Consider the following 21,753-nt stretch of genomic DNA (forward strand, 5'->3'; position numbering starts at 1 on the left):
TCCATTTTTTTTAGATCTGAAAATAGCTATGCTGACTTGCTTCTTGGATCCATTTGTTTAGAATACTTTTTTCCTAAGGTGATGCCTATCCTTGATGGTAAGGTGTGCTTCTTGGATGTGGTGGAATGATGGGTCCTGTAGACTAATCCAGTTTGTAGTCTACCTTTTTATTGGCAAATTGAGACTATTAATATTGAGACTTATTCATAAGCAGTGTTTGTTGGCATACAAAAGAGTTCCACAACAGCCTAGAATGGAGTATAACAAAGGTTTATTTATTTGGAAATAAACTCACAGAAAGAATAACAATCCACAGTCCTCTGCATGCACTAGGAACTGGAACTGAATCCAGCAGCCAAGAGGCCTGAGCACACTCTTTGTCTGCATATAGTACATGAGACCATGCCCAAAGTAAGCTGGTATCTTAAAGGCTGTTGGCTGAAGGAGTTCCCTCAGCAAGTATTCATTATTCCTTCTTTGTGGTAGTGTTTTTTGAGTAATTGTTGTATGATTATTTACTCCTGTGTCCTCTTAGGTGTAGTTAACTTAGTCTTCAGATTGAATTTCTCCTTCTAGTGCCTTCTCTAGTTTTGGGTTGGTAGACAGAAATTGCTTTAATTTTTCTTTTATCACGGAATGTTATTTTTTCTCTGTTGAGTATTTTTCTGGGTACAGTAATCTAACCTGGCATCTGTGTTCTCTCAGAGCTTGTTGAACTTCTGATCAGGCCTTTCTTGCTTTCAGAATCTCCACTGAGATATCAGGTTTCGTTCTAATAGTTCTACCTTTGTATGAGATTTGGTCTTGCAGCTTTTAATAAATTTTATTAATTATTTAATATTATTTTATTTTAATATTCTTTGTTCAGAATGTTTAGTATTTCAATTATTATATATTATGGAGAATTGCTTATTTTGGTTTTGTTTATTTGGTGTCCTGTATGCCTCTTGCACCTTGATAGGCATCTCCTTTAGGCTGGGGAAGATTTTTGTCTATGATTTTGTTAAATATATTTTATGTGGCTTCTATATGACTTTATTCTTATTATTATATACATATTATTCATAGATTTGATCTCATCATTTTGTCCCAGATCACCCAGATGCTTTGTGCCTAGACTGTTTTATGTTTAATGTATTATTTGACTGAGACAGATAACATTTTTTTCTACCTTATCTTCAAGACCCAAAATTTTTTCTTCTATGTCTCTTAATCTGTTGGTGAGACTTACATCTAATGATTTTATTTGATGTTCTGAGAATTTCATTTTCAGTTTATTTTTACCACTTTGGTTTTTGTTAGTGGTTCTGTTTCTTGGTTAAGTTCTACTCTCAGGTTTGCATTATTTTCATTATTTCATTCAGCTGTTCATTTTGTGTTTTAATTAAAACTTTTATTCATATTAAGGTCCTTCACATTCACGATTGCTATATGTCATCATGCTTGGTAGAGCAGCTGTAGAACAGGTCAAGCTAGGGACAGAGAAAACCAACAGGAGGAAGTGGATTTCTGGGTCCAGAGGAAAGGAGTGCCCTGCTGTGGCAGGTGCTCACACGGACAGTCCAGCGGCCCACAGGGCTGTGTTGCTGGCATTATCCCCTTGGCAATCACAAGGGCAGGTTCTCCCCCATCTTTGAGACCTACTTTCACTTATTCACAGACAGTTCTTATTGCCTGAGGGGAACCATGTTGTGCCCTAGGCTAACAGCAAAATATTTGCTTCTATGACTTCATTAAACAAAAAGAAACACTCTAAGTCAAGGGGGAAGCCAGGAGAAAAATCAGAGCTGTTTTGATTGGAGTGAGGCTGAGGCTTAAGCTTCTAATTATCTTCAAATGTCATGCAGTCTACTAGGTAATCTAGGGTCACCAGGCTCTGCCCCCTCCCCCGTGGTGAGAAGAACAGGCTGGAACTAATGAGTTCTGTGTCAACAATACTACCCCTGACAGGGACGCACAGCCTCAGGTGGCTCGCAAACAAGACAAACTGTAGCAGAAGCAGTCATACATTCTATTTCAATGAGACTTTAGTAATTGAGTGGTATTTCACTGTCTAATATTTCATGTGCATTTGTCATCTTGTCTCCTGTATCCACACGTATTATACAGAGTATTTTATCTAACAATATCAGTCCAAACTAGAGTCAAGGCTCTGAAGGTATATACCATCCCCATAATTTGTCTTTGTTGACTGCGATATGACAAGCTTGGCTGTGAGGCTGCAAAGCATTGAGCACCCTCAGCTTTTGGAAATTTCCCCCTCTCTCTTTCACACCCTTCATTCATGATTATGCACAAGCACAAACATGTTCGCATTCAGGGACATTACTTCAGTTATTCCCCTCAATGTTTCACCCTGACATATGAGCTCCGCTATGAATATGTTCTCTTTTAGGAGATGAAGCCAAACCAGTTTTGATTCTGAAGTTTGCTTCTAAGCTAAGAAAACATACATGTGTGTAGCACATGCCTCCTCAAGCCATACACTTCTATTCTATACTAGAAACAAGTTGGTAATCTTTACTTGTCTTATGCTGATTTTCCTAAGGGTCGGGGGAGGAATAAAGGAAAAATATCCCATGAGAAACAAAGGAAACAAGTGATGCCTCTCCTCTCTTTGTCATTTTAAGATATAGTCTCTTTCTCGGCATCAAGGTGAGCAGTATTTTAAATAATATAGTTTCTGTGTGATTATTTCGGGTCTGAGCTGCTGGGTGACCAGGAAACAAACTAGCGACCTTCTTACTAGAAGGAATCTCAGAATGAGACTGGATCTGAGAGCTGTCTTGCCCCTTCTTATTCCTCTCTAGGGCTGGGATCAAAAGTGGGCACCACTGGGATTAGAGGCATGCTCCACCTGATTTCTATGGCAACTAGGGTGGCTACTGGGATTAAAGGTGTGTGTTATCATAATCTGGTCTGTAAGGCTGACCAGTGGGACTGTTTTACTCTCAGATCCTCAGGCAGTCTTTATTTATTAAAATACATTTGAAATGCCACTACATTAACCCTTTTTGTCTCAAAAATAAAAAAGAAGGCTATAACTAATATAAGAAAACTATATACAATGAGTACAATGACTATATACAATATATACAGGCAATAAACACATCAACCATGTCTAGTCCATTTGCATTTGACAAATTCAGAGAAAATATTTCATATCTATCTTATCTTGGTGAGTCCAAAGTCTTATACCTAATTTACTTTCTTTCTGTGTTTTGTAAACTATAATTATAGCTATCTAATCTTCAACTCCCTCAGAGACCTAAGAAGGAAATAATATTAACTAAGTAAGCAGGAAGTGAAAGCAAGTGACTTACAAAAAATGTGAGTAATGATAGAAACAGCTGGCTGCCTGGACAGTCACCCCAAGTTTCTCTGCAGCATGGGGCATCCATCTTCAGCCTACAGGCCTAGCATATTCAACAGACTTTTCTGTGAAGCAGGATATTTTGTGTCCTGCTTGTCTAAGTAGGACAACATAATGTCAGCAGTTGAGGCAGGGGCATTTTCTTTCCCAGTGGCTTACTTTTGCCACAAAGTAAGTAAACTCCATGTGGAGTTTCTTTAATCTCCATTATCTTCTGTGAAGTAGATTGGTGCTGCCAGGAAGAGACATGTCTCATTGTCATAAAAAAGAAGAACCTAGATTATTAAAGTATCTTAAAAGCCATATTCTGTAGATCTCTGAAGTGTTTGTTAGATTGTTGTTTATCTAAGTTGTATCTTTGTTTGACCTTGAAAACATACCTAATGTGACTACAAGTTTGATTATACTATATAATTAACTGCCAACCTATATTTCTTTATTATCCTAAACAGTTGGTAACAATAATTTTCAAGGACTAGAAATTTGCATTACATTGTTTTTGTTTTTTTGTTTTTCAAGACAGGGTTTCTCTGTGGCTTTGGAGCCTGTCCTGGAACTAGCTCTGTAGACCAGGCTGGTCTCGAACTCACAGAGATCTGCCTGCCTCTGCCTCCCGAGTGCTGGGATTAAAGTGAGCAGTATAGGTACAATACCTTGTACAAGATTAAAAATATATGTACAATATGTTTTAACAAAATTAATCTCAAATTTATATCAACATACAAAATTTGTATATAATATACAAAAGCAAAACAAATATAAGGCATTTAAAACTAATAATTTCTTTTTAAAAGTAGATTCAATAATCTACCTTTTATCTTATCATATTTATAGTTCCTTTTTTTCCTTTCTTTTTTTCTTTTTCTTTCTCCCTCCCTCCCTCTCTCCTTTCCTTCCTTCCTTTATTTTTTTGTTTTTCGAGACAGAGTATCTCAGTAGCTATGGAGCCCATCCTGGAATTTGTTTTGTAGACCAGACTGACCTTGAACTCACAGAGATCTGCCTGCTTCTGACTCCCAAGCTCTGGGATTAAAAGCACGTGCCACCACCACCTGCCCCCCCCTTTTTTTTCAAAACAAGAACCTTGAATCTAATTTCCTTTGTTACGCTTTTTTTCTTATCATTATCCATAACAACTTGTAACCAACACATTAAACAAAAACAAACATCCATAATCCATTTTTTGGGAATGTGGGTATAGTTTTCCAGGCTACTTCCTGCTGATTGGGGGCCCTGATAATCTTATGGATGTAAGGACATGGAAAATTTTAAGGAACTTTTTGCTTGCTTAGTAGTAGCTAATCAGGGCACTGGGTTCAAATGCAAGACGTACGTCTAGGGCTGGTTGAAAACAGGATGTCTAACTAGGATGCTGAGCTCATCACAAAGTGCTCCTGCATCCTGGCAGCGGGCCACCTGTTAACACCTAGCTCTGTGGTCTGTCAGGGAGCAAAAAGGTCGACCGCTTCGGGGAGGGTTTAGGGGAGGGGAGCCCTACTAGACATAACCACTTTGGGGAGGGGGCTTGTTAGAGATAAGGCACACTTGCTGATATGTAAGACTAACTCCTTTGACCCAAAATGAACCTGGCTTGCGGTTTTTGCCTATATAATATTAATCCCAAATGATGAGCGGGCTCTCCTCCCTACTGCGCTGCGTCAAGTAGTGGACAAGACCCCAGCCTGGCTGAATCGAGTGCCAAATAAACCTTGCTTTTTGCATTCTGGACTTAACTGGATCCTGGTGGTCTCTCTGGGGGACCCAACTTGGGGACCCAAAGAAAATTTAGGATTATAATCAAGTACTTACTGGAGTATTCTGTGAGGCTGGATCACTTCAGCCAGAAGTCTTAAAGCTGTTCTGGATGTAGAGCGCAGAGGAAACTGTAACAAACATCCTCTGAAACACTGATCATGTGGGCTATCTGTTCCCACTGGAGACTTTTCAGGGAGTCTTCCTTGACCAAACCTTATTTTTCTTAACCAAGAACGAATCTGAGAATGGTCACTCATATTGACTCAAGAAAAAAAAATTAAAAAAAAAACCTATCTCTTATTTTCTTTGATATTCTCACAGTTAAAATCTGTATTTCGCCCCAACAACGCAAACGACGCATGAAAGAATAATTCTTGATGATAAAATGAAAGTAGCAAAGCCACATTGTAAGGAAGCGAAGGAGGACAACCAAAGATTCCATCAGACAGGCACGAAAGGATGAGTCTGAAACTCACAAAGAGAGCTAGGAAAATTACACCTTGCTGTGGGAGAGAAAACAAGTGTAATTTACCAGAATGGTTTTGTTCTCTTGGATTGAAATATCAATTTAATATGACCCAAGCCTTTCTTTCCTTTGGGGTCAAGAAATACTAAACATAATGTATAGTGCTGAGTATTTTTCAAGTGTGTAGACCTTTGTAGACAAAGCACAAAATAAGCATGTGGCTGCCATCTCTCTACGTGAAAATACTAGACAAGGCTGTGTGTCTAAGAGCAGGCTCTTAGGGTGCTAAACTGGGGTCCCAAAGTGACTAGATTCTCAGAGGCTTTCATGAAGATAGAGTGCGGTAGTTTGCATGCAATTAGCCCTCATAAGCTCATAGTAAGTGACGCTGTTAGGAGGTATGGCCTTGTTGAAGGACATTTGTCACGGTGGAGGTGGGCTTTGAGGTCTTGTATATTTTCAAGATACTTCTCAGTGTCTCAGACCGCTTTCTGTTGTCTGTGCTAGCTATAGGAGTCTCAGCTGCCTCTCCGGCACTACCCCTCGCTGCCCACCACCATATCCCACCACGATGTTAACGGACTGACCCTCTGAATTATAAGCATGCCCCAATTAAATGTTTTTATTTGTAGGAGTTGCTGTGGTCTTGGTGTCCCTTCACAGTATTAGAAACTCCAACAAGACACAGGAAGAGAGGAAAAAGAGGGACCACCAAGGGGTGCACATTAGTGAGGTGATCACCCAAAGATTCTCAGGCTTGCCCTACAAAATGGAGAAACAACAACATGAGATGACCATGACTGTGCTCAGTGTTGCTCTGGAGTTTCTAGTCAGTGCCGTCTGCCAGCAGAAGAGATAAAACCCCAGGAGGTCCAAGAGACAGATAACTATCTAAATCACAGGTAGTGTGACCCCTATGTGGAAAATTCAATTTATCTGCTGACATTCTAGAATTAAGCGGGCTTTGATGTTGCTGTTCTCTGCTCTGAAGAGGTGTGGGCATTTGTGTGGCTCCCTCCATGTAGGCCAACACTGGTGAGTGCCAGGTCACCTTGGTCTTCCAGGAAAGCACAGCTGAGTTCCTGTGCACACCAGCAGGAGGGAGGCCCTAAGGAGACGTGTGCACAGGAAGTGCACACAGTTCTAACCATGTGACAAGGTCTGTGAGAGCTAAGAGAGCTGACGTCACAGATATGGATTCCCACCATTCTGATCAACACTTCCCTGCTATTGTTTTCTAAAGTGGATTCATTCTTGCCTTCCCTCGTGTTTTTCATGAAAGATGTTCTCTGTGTAACCCAGACAGACACTTTGTCACTCCTTTACCCTATCATCCTCCTCAACCCCTTTGTTCTTTCACACACAACAGGCTCCTACCTTACACTGTAATTGAAAACCTCTTTTCAAAGGAATCTCCTTTAAACATTAACGAATAACTCAATGAGCTTGCTATGTATCAAATACTTTATCTACCAGGGAAAGGGGGACGGGAATACATATTTGTTTCCTTTACATGCCTGAAGAATTTTTTTTCTTTTTGTTATGCAAGGAGCAGTCTTTTCAGTTTTCGGGTGAAAAACCACAAATATTGTAATGGAAATTTGATTTCATATTTATTATATTTCTAGTGCTGCTTCTAAAATGGAGTGGGGCCTAAGGACCTCCCCTCCTAAGAATGAGAGAGCGAGTATCCTCAGGGATATTCAGCAGGGGTCCTCCGGCTCTGAACAACACTGTACTTGACAGCAGGGTGCACTTAGTCCACCGAGACTAGAGAAGATCCTTGTCATTGTGTAACCAGGGAGATCCTCATGTTTGCTTTGCTATGTTGACACGTCGTCTCAGTGTGTCATCCAGGCTGGCCTGGAACTCATACTATGCCACCCAGGTTCACTCCGAAGTTGCCACCTCCCCTTGCCTGTGGCCCCTGAGTGCCAGCATGAGAGGGCATGCGCCATGTCCAGCTCCATGCTGCTTCCGTTTCCAGAGTATGAACCACAGTTAAGTCTCTTCATCTCCAGGTGCTCCAGGTGGCCACCAGCACTTTAAGGCACAGAGACCAAGTTATATTTACCTCTTCCATGCCTGGAGCGATTTCTGTTAATATTTAGCATTGTGATATTTTGCTTTTCTTAAACAAATTCTCACAGGCTCCTGGGAAAACCTGGGAGTCCTTTCGTTAGCAGTGGGAAGTGCTCTGATTTCCACCTCCCTCCTCTCTCCTTTCCTACCCTGACTCTCTCCTCCTGTCTCTTTGCTCTCTCTTCCCTTCTTCTCTTTCTCCTTGTTCTCTTTCTTTGCTTCTTTCTTTCCTCCTTTTTGAAGGCTCATGGCAGCCAGGATCAGCAACAGAGTATCACATACAACAACATCAACATGAGCCTTCAGCGCCTGCATGTTTTATTTAGATGTACCAGCGTATTTTATGATTAGTGTTGGTGTAACAGTATAGTTGGCAGAGTTATTTGGTGTATAAAACCTCCCTACTTGATCTTTTCAGGGAAAGGCCAGGAGGCTGATGAGTTACTGCTGCAAATAGCTGGCATCAGTGACATCCTTAATCGCCTTTTGGAAAGTCAGACTGCGCATCACCGAGATAATGAGCATTTTTGTTTATCTAAAGTGATTTGAAAATTGGAGTTCAAAAGTAAATCTCTCTTAACAGGAGACAAATAATATCATCAGTGCCTCGCGAAAAAAAAAGTTAGAATATAATTTTAGGAATAAGGTAAACAGCCAAAGCTTCCAGTAGTCTCTCTGACTTGATTACTATTGTCTTCTAATTGTTTAAGAGTCCATCTGAGATCAAATCCCGATTCTGAATTCCATCTTCTGTTAGTCTCTTTTCTATGAGATAGGACCATTTCTTCCTGATCCACAGTGATGGAGGCTTCAGTGGGTCTGATGACATCATGTTGTCTTGATATACGAAATGTGGAGATAATTTACGATCCCCTAACCAGGAGGGAAAAAAAGACTTTATGTTTTCTAACTCGATTAGGGACTATGCGACAACCCTACAAACTATGAAGTGCAGCCAATTAAAGTGAAAGAACATTAATATTATAAGCGTTCCCATCTCATCTCTTTGCCTCCCCAGAAACATCTACCACCTGGAGTTTTGCAAGGCTCTTATTTGCTTTGTATAAAGACATTTCTACCCCCTCTGAATTCATGTGTAATTTTAGTAATTTCAATTCTGCGTGAAAGTGTGCCTGGCTCTATGAATTCCATTGCAATAATTCTTCCACAAAATTTTGTGTAAAGCCTTTCATTGTGTTGTTTATAGCTGTGTTTATTCTACTTTTACTGTTGCATATAATTTTCTTATATGGATCTACCCTGGTTGATCCATTTATTTTTATTTCATTTGATGTTTGAATTATTTTCAGTGTGGGAGATTTATGGAGAAGATATACGGATCCAAATTCGTACTTATGCACAGCAATGAGCTGCAGAAATCCGTCAGGGTGCACAGATGAATGCAGACAGTCTCCCAAAAGACTATAAGAGGTTCTGTGCTCACCTTGACTGAGGACAGCTGCCATCTTCCTACATCTTTTATAGTAAATGTCCATTTTTCTCTGATGTCAGAGCAGTTTGTAAGAAAGAAGATGCGGTGGTTGACTTAGCTGCTACTCTTTATTATTGCAGTGGAAGGTGTGCCCAGGGCAATTAGGGAAAAGTAGATAAATCCAATTAAAGGGAAGGAATGAGAGTGTGACTTCTAGAAGAAGACACAGCCATGTCTGCAGAAAACACTAAGGAATTCAACAAACACCTATTAGAACTGATACTAGAAGTCAATAGGGTACACGATATGAGACCACCATATAAATACGAATTATTGTTCCATACACTAGCAAGAGCAACCCAATGATGAAGTTAAAATATAATCATTTCCTCCTACAAGAGAAAGTACTAGAAATATTTACAAAATAAAATAATATGAAAAGTATAAGCTATATATCCACAAAAAAACTATTGCCTTAATCTAGAGAAAAATTGAAATGAATGGAAACACATTTTGTGTCCATAGGACATAAGGCTTCATTGTTGTTAAGGCAGGCATGAGTCTCTGATTGCTCAACATATTCAGATAATTTAATTAAGTATGCCAGGCAGCATTTTTTAAAAGAAAAGATAAATCCATGCAGAATTTCAAACTAACAAACAATGTAGAAGAAACTTAGCAAAGAAAATTAAAGTTGGAGGCAGTGATTTGTATATTCCAGGAAATTCTTGCAGAAATACCAACTGTGTTTGTGGTAAAATGGACAAGCTAACTTAATATTTATATGGAAATACAAGGAATCTAGCCTAGACAAAGATAACCAGACGATAGATACTCATGGATTCACTAAGCCTTACTGGAAAACTACGCAGTATGTTACACCAGCAAAGGCTCTCACTCCAGGGCTCCCAACAGACTAGGTCATCCAATCCAAGACACGAACTAAAGAGAAAGGTAGAAAGAAGAGATTTACCCAACACAGCCACATTGGGAAGAACAGACACAGAGGTTCAGTGTCTCCAAGTTTGTAATTGAGAAACTAGTAGTTTTCTAGAATGGGGAAATGAAGAATGGGCTGGTGTGAGAATGTGTGCGTGTGTCTGTCTGTCTGTCTGATTGACAGGAAAGGGAATTCAGACTGTTTTGGATCTGGGAGTGGTTCAGAAGTCCTCATTACTGGCACCACTTAGGGACAGCCCAGTTCTCTGGAGATGACCACCTCTGCTCCACGTGGGAATTGTCCTTATTTAGGGTTGCTTGTTTGCCAGCTCATTGTTATTTGGGTAAAGTTCTATTTTTTCATCGTAGATAATTTTGATAGACCAGTCCTGTTTTTCTTGGCACCTATGGTTTAAAAATCCCCTCACCTGCAAGTAGAAAAAAAAGTAAGTGATATGAAAATGATTTACTGCATATATTTATTGTGGAGGATGGGAGTGATGCATACCCAGAGGAATTCTCTAGGGCCGTCATCAGTTCCCCTGAGACGACTCATTGCTCACCTGTCTTAGTTAGGGCTTCTATTGCTGTGATGAAATGCACGGCCCAAAATCAAGTGGGGGAGGAAAGGCTTTATTTGGCTTACACTTCAGCATTGCTGTTCATCACTGGAAGAAGTCAGGACAGGAACTCCAACAGGTAGGAACTGAAGCAGAGACCATGGAGGGGGACTGCTTACTGACTTGCTCATCATGTCTTGCTCAGCCTGCTTTCTTATAGAACCCAGGACCATCAGCCCAGGGATGGCACCACCCACAATGGGGCTGGACTCTCTCCCATCAATCACTAATTATGAAAATGACCTACAGACTTACAAACAGTTGGCTCTTACGGAGGAATTTTCTTAATGGAGATTCCCTCCTTTCCGATAACTCTAGTTTGTATAGCAAATCGACATAAGACTAGCCAGCACAACACTTTTATGTCTGATCCCAATCTGCTCTAGTGTCAGGTAGCTCGTTGGACTGTAGCTTCTTAGCAATTCTTCAGCTTCCACCAACCTCAAAGCCGAGGATGTGGTCCGAGGACAAACTATGGAAGAGGGTTTCCCTGCTTCTCTTTAGCGTGCCTCCTTGTTGTCCACACCGATGGATTTAGAAAGTGCTTTTATCTGTGACTTTTCTTCTTTTAAAAAATTCCAGAATGGACCTTTATTTAGTCTCAGAGAATTTTATACCAGTCTACAATGCATTTTGATCCTATCTACCCCCTGCTTCTCCCACCACAACCCCTTCAAGAATCCCTCACCATCACGTCTCCCTCCCAGCTTTGTCTGTTAATTGAACTCACTGAAACCAGTTAGTCTGCCTGTGTTTTCATATTATATGTATTTATTGTGTGTGCATGTGTGTGTGCGCGTGTGCGTGTGTGTAACTGTGCCATGGTACACATCTGAGGTACTAGGGCAACTTTCAGGCCTCAGCTCTTCCCTTCCTGCGTGTGGGTCCTAAGGAGCCATCTCAGAACTCGAGTCATTAGGATTGGAGGCCAGAACCTTTACCTGCTGAGGCATCTCTCTGTACTAAGCAGGTTTATAGCTGTTTTTAGGGGAGGTACAATGCCGAGGACTAAGCCTGGAGCCTCATACATGCTCGGCGATTGTTCTACCACTGAATTATAACTTCACCATTTGAGCTATGAGTTTATTTCGCCCTGTAACTACAAAAACGGTTGTTGGCACCCCTTCCATCTTGGCGTATGCTATTTAGGACAACTTGAATCCGTGTTGTCGCACTATGACCAGTCACATTTGCTAAGAATAAGCCATCTCTTATTCCCTTTGAGATATCAATCACATGTTGCCTGGAAAGATGGAATTGAAGTTCTGAAAGATCATAACTTTGAACCCAGAGTATTACATACACACAAAAACCATCTATTAAAACTGAAAGAGAAATCAAACCTTCCCACAATAAAAACAGATTAGAAAACACTGGAAAGTTGTATGGTAGGGCAGAGTTGCAGTCTGGAGCACAAATTCAAAAGGAGGAGCAATCCATCTGCTTTTCTACCTCCTAAATTTCACTTTTATATTAGGAAAGAAAATGTTGAACTTCAGCCAGACTGACCAGTAACAACAATAGTGTGAATTAAACGCCATTCTCTGTTGGTACCAGGGAGTTACTCCTGCACTATTCTGAGGAAATGGCCATGTACCTGCATTTGCATACCACAAAGAGAATGACCTTATTTACTTTCTTTTCTATTTTCATATTGACGATTGGGCTAAGCGAATCAATTCAATGTTCTCTCCAATAACTGACTTGGGGTACAGAAGCCAACAGAGCATCTGCGGATGACAAGGTTTCTGAAGGCAGGAAGACGTTTTATCAGAACAAGGAAAGATGGCTGTAGTTCCCAGCCCTGTTGAAAGGTTGGGACCCTTCCCCAAGCATAGACCAATCCTGCTCTGAGCTGAAGGGTCAGTCGAAGGACATCAGGGTCCCTCAAGACAAAACCAGACAAGAAGTCTTGTGCATGTCTGGGCTTCCTGCAGTCCTCTCTGGTGGGCGGCTCCTGGTGTCTTTTTGTTTAATCAGTACTCCAGGTCAGGGGTGTGAGTGAGGACACTCCTTAGCTGCTCTGATGTCCTCACAGTGAAGATCTGTGTCCTGCCTGTGAGAGTGGGCACCAGCTGAGTGCTGTAGAATATTATTTGAAGGCATGTTGCTTTTGTTTAGGTTGCATTTCTTAACTCTGTGAAGCTGTGATTCTTTGCCTGTCTAAAACACCTGATGGTCTAATAAAGAGCTGAATGGCCAATAGCAAGGCAGGAGAAAAGATAGGCGGGGCTGGCAGGAAAAGGGAATAAATAGGAGGAGAAACAAGAAAAAGAGGAAGGAGGAGTAAAAGAACAAGGAGAGGAGGACATCAGGGGCCAGCCACCCAGACAACCACAGAGTAACAGTAAAAGTAAGATTACAGAAGTAAGAAAAGGAAAAAAGCCCAGAGGCAAAGGCAAAGGGTAAACGGGATAATTTAGGTTAAGGCAAGCTGGATAGAAACGAGCCAAGCTACGACTGGCATTTATAATTAAGAATAAACCTCATCAGTGAATTTATTTGGGAGCTGGGTAGCTGTCCCCTCAAAAGACCAAGAAGCCAAAAGAGTAAAAAGTAAAATTAAAAAAAGAGCTGCAGAAAGTCCAAAGTCCTCCCCCCTCCATCCTGGTCTAGGAAGGTGAAGATCCAAACTGGCTAGGCTCCCACAAAGCCAGAACATGAAGTAGGACAGGGAACCCTGACTGCTCTTCAGACTGGAGAGGGAGGGGGAGAGGAGTGGGAGGCTGGGAGGAGGCGGAAATTTTTTTTCAATAAAAAAAATTAAAAATTAAAAAAAAAGAGCTGCAGTTGAGCTCAGCCCAAGCCCTAACCTATAGCATCATGAGCGATGACAGAGGCTGTTATCCTCTATGCTGGTTCCTGCCCTAAGCATGATGAGCTATGACGGTGACTGGTAGCTCTCCTCTAATGCTGGTTCCTTTCTGTCTAAGATTGCTGACTATCTTTTCAACCCCTTGTGTCTTATACCACACCCTCACCGTATAAATGACTGGCAGTTTTATTTTGTAGAAAGGGTGGCTTTGACTTTCATCGCTCACCATTCTGCAGAGAGCCCAGACCCCCATTCTGGGTGCTGCTCCAGGGTGATAACCAGGCTCCTGTCCCGTGGGTCTGCTACAGTGTTCCCCACACTACCTCTTTCTTGCCCACACCTGCTTTCCCAGTTGCCACTGGTAGGTAAATCCTGACATAAAAAAAATATTTAGAAAAGAATAGAGGGGTCTTGTTGTCCATGCTCATCCATCCTGGTGTGTCCTTTAAACCTGCCTGCTCTAGAAGGCATTTTGAATGATAAAAGCAAGGCATCCCAGATCTCCAGGGACATGTGCTCAGGGAAGGGAAGTCTGTATGTGGCATCTGATGCTGAGTTCCCAGATGGGGCTGAGAATCCCTGTCCTCCCACCATGGATCCGTGTGTCCTGGAAGGCTGTTTAATGCTTTGGCTGGGGATTTAAAAATCCCTCAAAGTGCAGCAGCACTGAGGTTCTGTCTAGCGTAGAGGGCGTGGTATGCATCACAGAGAAAACTTCATTAATGGGTAAGTCATAGGACCGCCGGTCATTCCAGGTCAATGAGTGGTCAACATATGACATTAGGTAAGGCATCCTTAATTAATTGGTTGGTTAACTTATGTTTAGACGGTGTCTTTCGTGTTAGTCTCAAACTTGCTCGTTAGCTAAGGATCACATCCGTTCACTTCCAGAGACTAGGAGTTATTGATGTGCTCTCTCCAAAAAACCTAGTTTATGTGGTGCGCGGAGGGCTCTAGCAGGCCTCATGGCAAGCATGGTGCTGGCAAGCCTTTCCTTTTCGCCTTCCCTCTGCCTTGCAAGTCATAGATTTTCTCCCTGAAGCTAGCCACCAAGGTCTATTCCCTTATTTGGACACTTTCTTATACCAGGCTTCTTCCTAAGGCTGATCACCAAGGTCCAGCTACCAAAGTACTGAAGTCTAGCAATCAATAGCCCTTGTTTGGCTATCCTAATTAAAATGTCCAAAAAACATACCACTGCACCCCAGTCCATTCTAACACAGACCTCCCCTTTTCCTCTTAAAAATATCGCCCACAGGGTCATTGGCTGCTGTCTCTGTCAGTGTCTGAGATCAGCTCCATTATTTTCTTTCCCATGTAATAAAGGATCTCTCAGGGGAAAAAAAAAGGGTGTTTGGGTATGGTGTGGTTTGTGCCTAATCTATGGTTCAGGAGGAGCAGCCTGCTGTATTGCATGAGGCAAATCATCACTTAGGGGGTGTCCCGAATCTGTGGACAATACTCGGGCAGAGTGTAAGCATCTGGAATACTAGTGTTAGAGTTAGGGTTAAGTTATAGCGTTAGAGTTCATCTAGAATCTTCTAGCTTCATACAGGGAATAGCTGTCTCTAGGATAAAGACTACTAGAAGCAGTATCCCAGAGAGACAGCAAGGAGATAAAGAATTGAGCTCCTGGATGCAATCTACTTACGAAAACCTAATAGCAAAGATCCCGGGTATGTTGCCAAAATGTACAAACTTTATGAGCAAATGGAGATTCTACTGCAATTCAGATTTCCAAAGGCCAAGGCTTGTAAGTTCAGCTGTGTGGTTACAGGGCCATCCTTCAACTCTAATCCCAGGTGTCAGAGAGGTGTGCTTCTACATGTCTGTCTGTCTGTTTACAGTATCAGAGCCCTCCAATGGTACTCTTTTTGAAGTGCACAGCCATTCCACTTCACGCAATGCCTTCCATTTACTTCTTTCTCTGTACTTGCAATGTCCCACGGAGCTTCACCTAGAAGAAGCATACACCCTTACTTTCTTAAATTCATAGAAAAGGTCAGAGGGTGGTAGAAACGATGAACATGGTGTGTACTCACTCATAAGTAAATATTAGATGTAAAGCGAAGGACAATGAGCCTAGTTCATGACCCCAGAGAGAGCTAGGTAACGAGGAGAACACTAAGGGAAACATGCATGGATCCCTCTGGGAAGGGGATATAGACAAGATCGCCTGAGAAAATTGGGAGTATAGGGGCTAGGGGGAGAAGGGAGGGCTGGAGGGGAAGAGGAGGGGAGAAAGGAAGGGGAAGGGAGAACTGAGGAAATGGGATGGCCTAGATGAGGGAAGGACAGAGATGAGAGCAAGGAAAGAGATGTCTTGATTGAGGGAGCCATTAGGGGATAGCAGGAAACCTGGCACTAGAGAAATTCCCAGGAATTCATAAGGATGACCCCAGATAAGACCCTAAGCAATTGTGGAGAGAGTGTTTGAACTGGCCTTGCCCTGTAATCAGATTGATGACTATCTTAATTGTTATCACAGAACCTTCATCAAGCAATTGATGGAAGTAGATGCACCGGGCTGACCTCCCAAAGTCCAGTTAGAGAGAGAGTCAGAGAGAGAGAGAGAGAGAGAGAGAGAGAGAGAGAGAGAGAGGAGTGAGAATATGAGCAAAGGGGTCAAGACCATGATGGGATTATCCACTGAAACAGCTAACCTGAGTTAATGGGAGCTTACCGACTCTGGCATAACAGCGGGAAACCAACATAGGACCAAACTAGGCCCTCTAAATGTGGGTCACAGTGGTATGACTGAGGCAGACTGTGGGACCAGTGGCAGTGGCACCAGGTTTGTTGCTACTCCTTTTACTGGCTTTTTGGAACCCATTCTCTTTGGAAGGATGCCTTGTTCAGCTTAGATATAGTGGAGAGGGCCTTGGTCCTGCCTCAAGGCAATGTGTTAGACTTTGTTGACTTCCCATGGGAAACCTTACCCTCTCTAAGGAGTGGGTGGGATGGTGGGGAAGATGGAGGGGAGGGAATGGGAACTGGGTTTGATATGTAAGAGGAGAAAAGATAGTTTTTAAAACAAGCAAACAAATAAATAAATTTTAAAAAAAGAAGTGGATGGCCTTCTCTGGCAATCTGGAAGCATATTAAATTTGAAAAGGCAACCCAACAGGACAGAATTTAAAGAAGGTGGCTTGGGGAATTAGATAGCCATTGAGGGACAGGCTTGGGCTATGTGAGACCCTCTCTGAAAAAGAATAAATACAAACAAAATGAAAACTTACAAACACCCAAAACAACCAAACCAAAACAACTAACTAAAACCAAGGAAATCACACAGATCCTCTAATCTGCCTCTGGGTCTTTAAGCTCTTGTCTCTCTTAATCACATTATTTGAAATCACTGAGAAATTGAATATAATTCTTACCACATTGCATTTCAATTATTGAAAACCTCTGCCATAGAATTCAATGAAAATATGTTAATTATTGGAAGAACAATAATATTTCTTACAGCATCCCCTCTGAGATAAAATACCATATTTACATCAGTAAGGTAAAATATAAGCAACAGTCAAAATATAAAAGAATGGTTTACACTGTTCTGTAAGGATATCAGAATGCAGTTCTGTTTATTGTAACATTCACCATGTGGTTAATTGGATACGATCACCCCACAAAGGATGCTGGTACTCAAACCCCTGAGATCTGAGCATATTCCCTTCTTAGTGCATGATCTCACAAGGTCAAAAATACTGTGTGTTAAAAGGAAAGATGTTGAGACAGTGGCTTGTGCTAGATTATCCGAGGTCATCATGAGGTCCCCTATGGGAGAAAGATGAAGAGACCTAACACGGACTGGAACATTAGAAGCTCACAACATGGGACAGCCTGGTATCAGTGCAGGCAGCCTGGAACCAAAGAACGCACAAGACTCTGGGAGCCAGAGAGATAGGGAAGCAGATCTATGCAACACTTGTAAGGTGAGGAAGTCCCACCCACTTTGAGTTGGACCTCTGACTTCTGGAACACTAAGGGAAAAGATCTGAGCTGTTTTAAGCCAGCACATTTAGAGCAGAGTTTGTCATAGGAGGAAGAGAAGCGGATGCGGCACGAAGGGAGAAACCCGAAAGACGCAGCTCTTTAGAAACGTAGCAGGCCTTTGAATATCCGTTAGGTGGTTAACCACTATGAAATGTCCTTTGAAAATTCACACATCGAGACTTAAACCACTCGGAGACAGTTTCGGCTAAGAACAGGTCAGAGACCTAATCCATAATTTGGCCCTTTTTCCATCAAGTCCTCCTCCAGGGCTGAGGGAAGGTGAACTCAGAGGGAAGATCTGTCTTTAAGCTACAGAGCGGTCTCCTTAGAGCTGAAAAATCACACACTTTGGTGTTAACCCTGCAGCCTTGGGGTGTGTGGAATAAGACTTGCTGTGTAAAGCCCTTTTGTCCCTGGGATGCTCGGTGAGAGCATCCTGAGCTAGCTAGTCCGTTAGCATGAAGCATTTGATGTCTGCGTACAGCTTCTAGAGATGTGTTCTACCCCAGAAAGCAAAGGAGAGCAGATAATGACATTTCAACCAGACAGGTTATTGTGATGAAAAGGGGCCAATGAATGTAAATGCATCAGAATTGAAAGGCCCTATTAATGTGTGATTAGCAAATGTAATGTACGGATGGCAACTTCAGTTGGTGCTATTCCTGCACGCAGGGAACATACCTCAGCCCGTTTACACTTGGTCCCATCGATCCTGACGTTCGAGAAACCCTGACACTCTAAAAACAATGACTTGCTGGCCATTGCCCTCTGGGATTTTTCTCAGCAGAGCACTCCTGACTTGCTGCCCCCCAGCAACTGCCTTCCTGACACAGAGGCATGAGGGCCGCCTGCAGCTTTGTTCCGTGATAGGCCAGGGAGAGCCCCCAGTTACAGAAATAAGCCAAAGACTCCTGGGTCGCTTCTTCTGGGAAATCACGGAAGGCAGGGCTGGACCCAGGAGAGCAGAGCACGGCCGAGCTCTATTCAGGGTGAATACAGAACAAGCCCTGCATTTGCTGACACAGACAGTGAACCTGCAAAACTGAGTGGCTGCTAGGACAGAGGACTGGTCTTCAGAGACCCACACGTTCAAGTAGTCCTCTGTAATTACACCCGCACCCATCCTTTCTGCCTCCTTACCTGTATTTTATATTATCCTACTTAATTGTCAATACAATTTTTTTTAACATTGTCACAGTTTCTTAAATGGGATCCAGACTTCGAGGACTGGGGCTGTGTGACTACAGCGGAGCAAAGCTTAAGAATGAGCCGTTTGGTGTCCAGCCACGCACAGTGCTTGCCTCCTATTCCCACCTCTTGTTGCTAATTTTCATACCATTTACCTTTAAAACTATAGTGAAACGTACAGTGGGTTGGAGGTAAGTCCGAGTCACCCAGAGTGAGGGCATGATGCCAGAAATTCAGCTTCTAGTGACTGTGTGTGTGTGTGGGGGGGGGGCACTTCCTCTTGCTTCTATGGAAGACTATTCCCACATAACAGGAACAAGACCTTCAGTCTGCCCAGAACGGAAACTTAAGCTACAGACACTAGGTATCTGGGGATTGGAGCCAAGATGAGGACTAACGGTTATGTGGAAGGTGAGCCTTCAGGTGGGACATTCAGAGGATGCCAGAACCTCAGGGTTTAACAGATCATGCTTGATGCCTTTTTAAACAGTGGAGCACAAATACATGGTGAACGGCCACTAGGATTTTAAATAAAGTTGAGGTTCGTTTTTTTTTATCATGAACCTACATCTGTAAATGTATACAACTTAGTCTCCCCCACCACAAGTTAACACAAGTGTGTCACATGTCAGTCCAGAAAGCTCTAGAAGGATGCAGACATCCACTTAAGAGCTCCTGTAGTAAACATATTTAATTTTGAACTTTTTTGTAATATAAAACGAGATACAACCAACCTGCCCTCATTTAACTGAAACAGTTGATAATTAGAATTCACCACACACACACACACACACACACACACATACACACGTAAAGCCATGAGGTGTGAGTCGGTCGCTGGGATTCTCATTACCAGTAAACAGCAGGTTGCTTGTCTTCCCAGAAGGGAAACAGGTTCTCCAAGGAAAGCAATCCATTCCCAGCTCAAGACTGATGTCTGTGGGAACAGATGGATTGCAAAATGTGAGACTTCAGCCTCAGCTGCACCTTGCCCTCACATACGCGGGGAGTGGGTGGTGTGGGGGTGGGGTGGGGAGTGAGCAGAATGTGTATGTGTGAGTATGAGGAGCAGGGAGCCCTTGTGTGATACAGGGACAGACACTGGAGAAGAAAGGTGGAAGGAAAAGAACAAAGGAAGAGGTTGTAGAAAGACGGACAGGCAGATGGGGATGGATGGATAGCCGGGTGCTTTGAGACGTGTAGAACACTGTGAGGTCCGCAGGGCTACCCAGATTTGAGAGCCTGTTTCTGCTCTTCTAGGAAACATGCACTGCAGGAAGGCAATTCAGGAAAATAAAACTGATGGATAAGGTGCAGGGCTTGACAGAGGTGATGCTGGGATGGCGGCCATGCCCCACTGCAGAAGAGTTCTCCAAGGGATGCAAAGTGTCACCTTAAATCTGCTTTATGTCCTCATTCGTTTCAGAAAATGAGGGTGGAGAATGGGGGAGATCTCAGAGGCTCTTACACTGCTGGTAGGCACGGCACACTGTAGAACCGTGCGGTGTTTTTAAGGCGCTGATGTTGAAGAGGGAGAAGTTTTGGAGGATGGAGCCATTGGGCTCAGCTAAAGAGAGTCCCTGCTTTCATTCTCATTAATATTGACATTATTTGATTAGACATGACCACCTCCTAATTAGAAGTTCAGGATAATATTTAAGTAAAATCTCTTTCCATTATCAGACTAAAACAAGACTAAGAAGTTATAGAACAGTTTCCACGGATGTCTGCAGAAATCCCAGCTTCCCATGCAAGGTAGAGGGAAAGGGGCCAGATGGAAACTGTCTGCAAGGTACGCACTGTCATGATGCCCTCTGACTTCCTGCAGACATCACCAACTTTCAATGCAGGAAATCTTGTTATCTGTGATTAGTGTGATTTTCAGGTTCAGTCTTCTGGCCTGGAATGTTTGCACACCTCTCACTCCGCAGGCTGGCTCTTTACTTCTCACCATGCCGACCCTATCCTTTCTCTTGTAGTTAGTTGTGCCTTGCCTCTAAGGGAATGCTGTGCGGATAGGAGCCTGGTCCTTGGTTAGTCCAGAAACCGAACAGCCTCAGCAAGTGTCTTTTTAATGAACATGCGCCCATGTTAGCTTTGCCTTTGAGAGTGCTTTTCGTTCTCCATAGTATTGAATGCACATGAACCTGGAAGAAAGTATTTAAGAGTGTATGTGCGCGCGCGCACACACACACACACACACACACACACACACACACACACACAGCACAAATCTCTATTAAGTGCAGATAAGGGTGCAGTTCACAGTAACAAATAACGAGCACCGACTACTCTATGCTCCCTTGCTCAGATGAGTGAGTTCCTGAGAATTGACATGTGGGAAAAAGAGTAAGCAAGATACATGCTTTACTTTTTCAAATTCTGATAAATTATTCAGAATTTCAGGTGCATCTTAGGGATGGGATGACAAGCCAGAAGAAATTTCAGTACTACTATAAAAACATAAAAAGAGTAGCTTTTATTGAAGTGGGTAATAAAAATGAAGTTACCAATAAGAAGAATGATTTTGAGTCTTTCAAAGGACAAGATGACGCAGAGAGTCAGCGCTCACATATGCTCTTGGTGTTTATGACGTTCACCCATTCCACATAGCATTTGAAAATTGTCAGAGGAGCATAAATGACAACAAAATACCCTTTCAGTTCAGATCCCTGGTCCCCAAGGTAGCAGAGAAATAGAACAGCTTTACCCTTGAGTGAGCATCTGGTTAGAATGGGAAACCTACTGGCGGCTACACGCCAAGACTGCATAGACAGATGGTAAGTCTCAGCTCTCATTACAGAGCAGAAGCCCATGCCATCAATGCTCTTAAACTGAGTAGTAACTGGTCTTGAGGAGGTTCCAACAACACTGGTGATTATACTTGGATCACCCCCAAATTTACCTGAATAACTCTTAAATTGAGCTGACTGGCTTTACCCAAGAAAGGCAAGCGTCTCTGGCCTTGACAGGAGGCATTCCAGCAGGGGAGAAATGCCTGCACATCTGTTCATCGCTGACCTATTCAAGACAGCAAGGAAAGGAGCAAGCTGGGATGTCCGTCAACAGATGAATGAATGAAGA

This window comes from Microtus pennsylvanicus, chromosome 9, assembly GCF_037038515.1.
Source record: "Microtus pennsylvanicus isolate mMicPen1 chromosome 9, mMicPen1.hap1, whole genome shotgun sequence".
Taxonomy (NCBI): Eukaryota; Metazoa; Chordata; class Mammalia; order Rodentia; family Cricetidae; genus Microtus; species Microtus pennsylvanicus.